We start from the raw sequence: 8,549 nt of genomic DNA on the forward strand, positions 1-8,549 counted from the left end.
GTCACAAGCTGGCAGAGGGCAGGTTTAGGCTAGATATCAGGAAGCGCTACTTCATGGTCAGGGCAGCTAGGATCTGAAACCAACTTCCAAGAGAAGTGGTGCTGGCTCCTACCCTGGGGGTTTTTAAGAGGAGCTTGGATGAGCATCTTGCTGGGGTTGTTTGACCCCAGTATTATTTCCTGCCATGGTGGGGGGTCGGACTAGATGATCTATTCAGGTCCCTTCCGACCCTAGAAACTATGAAACTGTGAAAATATCATTAAAGTGGACATAGGAAATTTGATATAGTACTTACTTTAAAAATACTCTGGAAGCACAAAGTATAATTTAAATGTCTCTCAAGAATACAGGTGTAACATAATCAAAGAGTATATGTAAGGAATAATCTGCAAAGTATTGGCTTTAAAGCCAGATGGCATAATCAGAAAAGTGCTTGAGAATACTGTACTGACAAACTGATTCTGTTTGACTATATTTTCTCTTGCCTGATGTTTCTTCATGTTGCTTCCATATGAAAACAGAGACTTGATTAAAGTGCATCAGTTCCTGCTACTTGTTGTCCTGTCCTAGCCAAAACTTATTTTTATAGATGATATTTTATCCCTATAAACATAGATCTTTTCTGAGTCCTACGAAGCTTTTGGCCTTTGTTGTATCTCGTATCAATGACCTGTGCATTGTGTGAAATAGTTCTCCACAATTTCTACAGAGGCATCTGCAATGTATACCAGAGTGGAAACAGGGTAAAATCCTGGCCTACTGAAGTCAATGGAAAATTTTCCACAGAACTGCAATTTCACCAGTAGTCAATAAAAACAATTCTGGATTTAAAGAAAGAAGGAAAGCAAAACTTTTTTTTATCTGGCTGGGAGGAACTAATCACTTTAACTCATCTTTCTTTTTCCTTGGTGTTTCCTTTTTTGGTTTCCCCAATTCAGAATAATTTCTGATGTTGTCCTTTTCTGAAATTCTTAGTCCTGCTGCCAGATGCTTCTACTCTTCTTATGGTTAACCTGCATTCAAGCACTTTGATGGGCGGAAGTGGCAGAGACCTGTAGCTTGGAGATGGGGCAGTAATACAACAACTTTAACGTAGGATCATAGGAAAGTAGTGCTGGAAGAGACCTCATAGGGTCACCTAGTTCAGGCCCCTGCTCAAGGCAGGATCATCCCTGAATAAACCATCCCAGCCAAGTGTGTCTAACCTGCTCTTGAAAGCTTCCAAGGATAGTACTAATCTGAGCCTCCAGGCAGTAAGCAAGTATTGAATTAGAAGCTATGTGTGCTATGTCTTGCAGGACTGGAGGAAAATATATTGGGGTATTGCTGACCTTTGAAAACCCTCTTTTCTATTTACTAGTGCTGTAGGGAGGGTTGGTGACATCTCACAGGGGATGTATGTGACCTGCTAAAGATTACACAGATGAATCTTCTGGACAAGAAGGTTCAGATGCAGCTCCTAGAGACAGATCTCTCCTGTTTGTTGCCTCTGCTAGGAGGAGTGAGTAATTATAGCAGGGCAACACCTAATTATTTCTTCCAGACAAGGTCTGGTGCCTTGCTTCTGTGATGCATCCAATTCCCACTCCTGGAACTAGATTCCCATTCCCCAGTTCTTTGTAGCCTTGTAGTGCGAATTTGATACCAGCTTCTCTGCTTCCAAAATCCCCTGTTTTTTTTAAAAGGTTACTCCCTCCCCATACCCTTCAATCCTAGATACAATTCAAACCAGAGATAAGCAAGAGCCACAAAAGATGAAGCGGTCTATAGTGGCAACTATATGTATTATGGTTATGTTTGGAGGCCCCAGCTCACTGTTCTAAGCACTTGTGCTCACACACACTAAGTGTCAGTCCCTGGTAGCATAACTAGGGCTAGATGACCAGGGCATGAGTCCCAGGTGCTGACTCCGAGGGCAGAGGTGCTGGAATGGAGGCAGGGGCCCCAGGGTGGCAGCAGGGGCAGAGCTCACACAGTGGGTACAGGTTACAGATGCAGAGACCAGAAGCCAGAATCTCTTTGCCAACCTCAATCCTCGCTTCCTTGCTGTCTGGGCTCATCCTCACACAGCCATCGTCAAACTGAAGCCTTGGCACTCGACATGCAGTTCAGCAGCAGCTCTGAGAGTGTTAATTCAATGGTCGTTGGCCACACAGCAGTGGGAAAGGGAGTGTGACTGATGATGATGAGGGTAGCAGGCTCCAGCCTCTGTAGCACAAGCCCCTCCTTGCCCCCTGGCTTTGCCCAAGGTGCCAAAGTAGCTAGCTACACCTCTGCCAGTCCCTGACCTGAACAGTGCAAATAGATGAGGCAGACAAAGCAGGAAATTGTTCTTCCCGTGGCTCTGACAAAGAACTGAGTATGGACAGATGAAATACATGTAACATTTGAAAGTGGGGGCACGGGGGGAATAGGGGGACACCTTCTTCAGCCTCATCCACTGTGACCATTTTGCCTGTCCACTTTATCCTGCAGTAAGTCGAAGTTAAGCCACAGTAGTCTACCACTTGTTTCGTTCAAGGGTTAAGATAAGAGCAGACGGATGAAAAAGCTGCAACAGATTAGCTGATATGTGCTCATAAGTCCTCCCCTCATAAAATTCATAAAGCACTGTAATTGTTTCATCTGCCCATGGCCTTAGGCACAGGGACATTCAGTGATTTATGGAAGCTGTTCAGAAAGTTTCTGGCAGAACCTAAACATGAAGCTAGATCTTCTGAGACTCAGGTCAGTGTCTTAATCACCAGGGCATCCTTCTTCCTGCTTCCTCTACCTCAGCACCTGATGTTCCCTTGGGGCACTTGAGACTCTTCTCTAGTTCAGAGAGAAGTCAAACAAGATGACCAAAGAAAACAAACCCATACCTGTTAGGAGGCAGCTCACAGCTCTGACATTTCCATCCCCTTGGTGCCTCTATATCTATGTTAATCATCTTTTCAGTCTCAACTGCAATTAGTGCTGACATCAAATGTGGCTTTTATTTTCTGCGTGTGTGCCTAGTTAAACATTGGACTCCCCAGAGCCATATCTGCCTGCAATTGCGCCACCATTTGACTAAGTAATTAACATCTTAATGAAGAACGAGGGGCCCTTAGGAAGTGTTTAAGAGGGATTAGAAATGAAGCACAGGCTCTTAGTCTTAATTAGCAGTTTGACTGGGCTTTTGGGCTGCAGGATCACCTCTGTATGCCTTTGGGTATGTGCATATAGGGATCATGCTGAGGATAAAGAGATTTATCTGACGTAGAAGAGGAAACGGAAAGAAGCAACTTAGATGAACTAGTCCAAATGCTAGGAAATGAGTTGACTGAGCAGCTCTGCTGCAATGTGCTGAAGGGTAAGGCTTAGCCAAAAGAGATTAAGGAAATGGCACGATCACACACACACAGCACTATGGGTCTGTTGGATGTTCCTTTCATCTGCTGTTGGATCCCAATTCAGCAATGCTGAAGAAAAATGTCTGTTGCTTTGGACCTTCCAGGCAGATTATTACAAAGTTGTCAAATACCAAATGAAATTAATCATCTTTGGTATGAGTCTTAGATGGAGGGACCAGTTTTCTTCAGTAGCACAACTGAGAAGGAGTGCACAGGGGTAGAGCCAGGATTTGGCATTGGGAGCAGCAACCCACCCTGCAAGGGTGGCTGAACCCTGGCTCCCAGCCTCCTCCAGCTCCCTCAAATCCCCAACCACCACCACCACCATTGGTGCTGACAGAGACTGTGCTGTGGGAGCCTCTAAGAACTTTTTAACATCCCCAGAGCAGCTAAGAATCCCCCACCTTCCCATCCATGCTCAGAAGCACATCTCCTCTCCCCTCCCTCCACAAATCTCTCCCATCTACCCTGCTTTCCAGGGGCAAATAAAGCTGCAGAGGTGGTCCTGTGTGCTCCAGCTGGGCTGAGCAAGGGCTGGGCTCATATGGGACAATGACAATAGCAGCAGCAGCAGCAGCAATGTGTGATGTAGGGGGGAGGGATTCCCCCAACCTGCCTGGTCCCCCCAGGGGCAGAAATGGGGAGGAGGAAGGCCCCCCTGCCCATCACTACTACCACTGTCCTAGCTGAGCCAGCCCTGGGCAGGAGCAGCTCTGAAGATTTCCCTGCCCCTGGCACAGTAAGGAAAATAGCAGCAGCAAGGCTGGGAGCCAGGGGTGGGGAGGGGAAAGGAGGAGAGATTCTCACTCACTTTGGGAACTTCAAAAATCCCCTGAGGTTTCCATGATATAATCCAGCCTGAAAGGCAGGGGGAGGAATAGTGCAACTACAGCATTACAGCCCCTCTGGATCTATTCCTGGAAGTGCAATTGAAGAAGCAGCCCCAGCTCCCCAATAGGGAATTATTACAAAGTTGTTAAATACCAAATTACCTTTGGCACAAGTCTTAGATGGAGAAAACAGTTCTATTACAGAAATAGAGCCCAAAAGTAGCACTGTTGGCTGTGCTGGCACTGTCCCATGCACTGCCACTGGTCAGAGCATGAAGCTTCCCCGTTATACCTCTGATTCCACTGTCCAGTTAAAGTTCCAAGCTGTCTAAATACAGTGCTGTAGATTGGCTTGGTCCTTACCTGAAAAGACAACACAGAGGATATTCTATGGCCCAAGAATAAGGTCAGTGGCCATCAACTGAAAAGCCCCCACTTGACTTCCATTGGCTTTGGATCAAGCTTCAACTGTGTAAAGTTACATTCTGGGGAGTGCTCTGGGAATCATGCAAGCAGTTGGTCTTTTAACTCATATTTCTTAATGCGCTCATCTGCCATGTATTTCTGGAGCCTCTCTCATATATTGCCCTTTCCATAGCCCATCTAACCTTTAAACACATCCAGAGATACAAGAGTTTTCCTACCAGTAACCTTAAGCAGCATGCACAAGACCAAAAGACACCACTGAAGCACCAATACCCTGAGCCAACTTCAAGTGAAGTCAATTCCTACTGATTTCTTTGCATTTGGTGGGGGTTTTGTTGTTGTTCAGATCTCAAATGCATGACATTCTCCTTCAGCATTAGCTGCTGGTGGTACCATATCCATTACTTTGCTCATCACTAACCCCACAGGTTCACTGCTGCAGTGAATCAGTGGCCTTTTGAAAAGAGCATATCTTGTCAGTACCTGAAAAAAAACATTTTGGCTTTGTGAAGCCAGAAGCACAATGTAAAAATTCAAGTTTTCTATGCAGTTACAAAACACACACACAAACTGTAACCCATATACTCATCATAATCCCACTAACTGAATTTGGGGTCACACAGGTCCTGGACTAAGAAATAGAAGTTCCTAAGGTTCCAAAAGCTGAAAGAAGTGAGAAATGATTTCTACCACAGCACCCTGCTATTTTAACCACTGACTGCATTGGCTGTGTAATTTCCTGACCCTGGGGCCAGGGCTTTAGGGAACATGTGTCATCTTCCCCCTGTGACTTCTACTGTTCTTTTGCAGTGGTGATGTGGTGGTAATGCAGCACTCCCACCCCTTCTGCAACTTTTGAATTTAGTGTGGTATCATTCTAATTTGTGTCTTTTCCCCCATGAAAATATGGGATTAGAAATAAAGCAAAAGAATCTGGTTTTCATTAGTGCTCCATCAAGAAGTGGGCAGGGATATAGTTTTTATGAAACAATTTGCAGAACATGTCTATATACAACTTCTGACTTCTGTTTGATATTGGAGACCCTATGATACCTATATTAACCTGTGGATTCTATTTTGACTGTAGGACTTGTCTATTTTGTGCTTTTACCACCATTTTTGGATGACATTCTAGGGGGTGATTACACCACGGTAATAAAGGGACAGTTGTCATCTTTCAGATAACATTTTATAGAAATGGAAATGTTCTTGTAGAAAGGAGGCAGTTGCATCAAGATGACTTGTACATCCTTGTAGATTTGTGATTTAGTAACAGAACACCTGGTAGAGGAATTAGATCCCATAGTGTTGCTGACCAGAAGGTCAGCTGACAAAGGGAAACTGGATTTATAAATGAAGGTTACCTTGCCTGCCATTTCAAAGAGAAGGTAAAGAGACCAGAAGCCTGGCTGGAGAAGTAGGAAGAAACCATATGCAGCAAGGAGGCTGGAATAGGCATTGGACCCTTTAAAGACTCTAAACTACATTCAAAGAATGCTCAAGAATAAGGAGGAAGCTGAGGCAGGGAAATGTGCATAAATGTTGTTTTGTCTAGTACTGTATATGCCTGGTACTAGCTGAAAGTTGGCAGTGATTGGACTAGAAACTTTGTTACAGAGTCTGTATTATGTTCTTCATCCCTAGAAAGCCAAACCACAGTACTGTACAGAACACCCAAAGAGTTGGAGCTATCTGAGAGAAAGTGATGGGGCAACTACAATGTCTTGGTGGCTCATCATTGGGCCTTATCACTAAGGGCCACTGAACTGCAGACTGTATGTTTCCATTTCTGTGAAGTGATTACAGTCTAAGACTGTACTCAGGAAGTATAACAGAGGTCAAGAAGAAAAACTGCACTGGAGTTTTTCAGTCTAATGGCAGCTAAACAGCATAAGAGGCCAAGCATAAAATCTGGAAGCAGCACCTACACTTATCAGAAGGGGAGCTTTACTAGTGCTGTGGTGTCTTTTTGCATTATTAGGATGATGCGTCGCTGAGTCCATTCATGCTGAACAACAGGGATCTGGTTGTGTGTGTACAGAAGCCTGAAGGGCCTATGTGAGTGAAATTATCCTTTTTAGGGAAATAGGATTTTGTCCTTTCTCAAATAAAGCAATTGGTGTGGTACAATGGATTTGCAAAGCTCTGAATTTTCATACTGCTCCCATCTCCAGCAGGTTTCATGCAGGGTATTTGCTGTTCTTTGGATTCAGGATTAAATCACAGCCCCTCATTTCCTAATAAAGATACTCTTTGCAATTTCAATTTGCCCTAGTCGTCATTTGATCAGCGGTGAAAAGGGGAGTCAGTTGTGAGCACAATACTTAGTAAAACCCCAGGAGTCTCTGATCTCTCTGGTCCTGTTCTAAATGCAGCCCATCCAGACTCAAGGAACTGGTCACATATACTTTGAAGGGCTGATATATAATACTAAGAATGTGGCAAGTGCCTGTTATTCAGACAATAGCTGAATCTCTCATAACCAACAATGCATAGCTCAATTTTCTACTGTTTCATAGATTTCATAGACATTAGGGCTGGAAAGGACCTCGGAAGATCATTGAGTTCAGCCCTCTGCCCTAGAGGCAGGAAGTCAGCTGGGGTCAAAGGATCCCAGCAAGATAAACATCCAAATTTCTCTCAAAGGGGTCCAGAGTAGGTGCTTGCATCACCTCTGGTGGCAGGCTGTTCCAGACCTTGGGGGCTTGGACAGTAAAGAAGTTCTTCCTTATGTCCAGCCTGAAACTGTCTTGGAGGAGTTTTGTGACCATTTGACTTTGTCACCCCTTGGAGCACTCTGGTGAACAGGCGTTCCCCCAGATCCTGATGTTACACCTCTTATATACTTATAGGTAGCCACCAGGTCCCCCCTGAGCCTGCACTTTTCCAGGCTGAAAATTGCCGTAGCTCTCAGCCTCTCATCATACGGCCTGTTCTCCTGCCCTCTGATCATGTGCGTGGCTCTCCTCTGGACTCTCTCAAGTTTCACCACTGTTGATTTATGTTGGGAATCCAGTTCCCCATACATTTCTCCTCCCCACCCCCTCCTCCTCACCCTTCCTGACCCTTCTCCCCCTCATTTCTTCCTTCCATAGTCTTGCATAATTATAGTCTGCCACTTGGAGCAATTACAGCAGAGTTTAGCCAGCTACATCAAACAGCTTGTTTTCCCCTTCACAGCTCCATTCAACATCACTGAATGCCACAAAGGAGTTTAATAACCCATAATGATACCTCATGCCTCAGCGTCACTGGCAGCCTCCCTGGGGCTGGGACCACAACAGGAAAAAAAATATAAATAAAATCCACATCTCTACATTACATTAACTTCACAGCCTCCTATTATTTAGAAAGCACTGACTTTTACCACTTGGGCCATCATACCAGGAATGAACCAGCACAGCTTTGTTAACTTCACCTCAGTAAGAACAGAGGCCCTTCTATACCTGTCCTTACATCAATCCACTATGCCACTGGACACTTTGGTTTGGGTAGGTAGCTGGGAACAGTGCGTGAATCTTGTCCAGTTGCTCCAGGGACACCCTCCTGTGCACCAGGACTAGCAGACTGGTGCCTGTGAATCAGCCTGGAGCACAGAACTCATCAAGTGTACCAATCTCTGTTTCATGAATTAGATTCATGATTCATTCATCCTTCTGTTGTTATACTTTGAGGGTACAAAGGGCACTGGCTATGTAGGGCATGCATTATATTCAGGAGTGGACAGGGCTTTTCAGTGGTAATCTGCCCCCTTTTTTTGCACATTGGTTTGGTCTGGGCTCCTTCCTTCCTTCCTTCCTTAATGCTCCTTTGCCTACTGCCAGGATACCAAACCTCCTTCCAAAGATGCTCCTTTGGGCTTCTTCCAATCCATTCAAGACTATCTAGTCCCTTCAGGCTGTATCCCCTACTTCAT

This window comes from Crocodylus porosus, unplaced genomic scaffold (assembly GCF_001723895.1).
Source record: "Crocodylus porosus isolate Cpor-Errol unplaced genomic scaffold, CroPor_comp1, whole genome shotgun sequence".
Classification (NCBI taxonomy): domain Eukaryota; kingdom Metazoa; phylum Chordata; order Crocodylia; family Crocodylidae; genus Crocodylus; species Crocodylus porosus.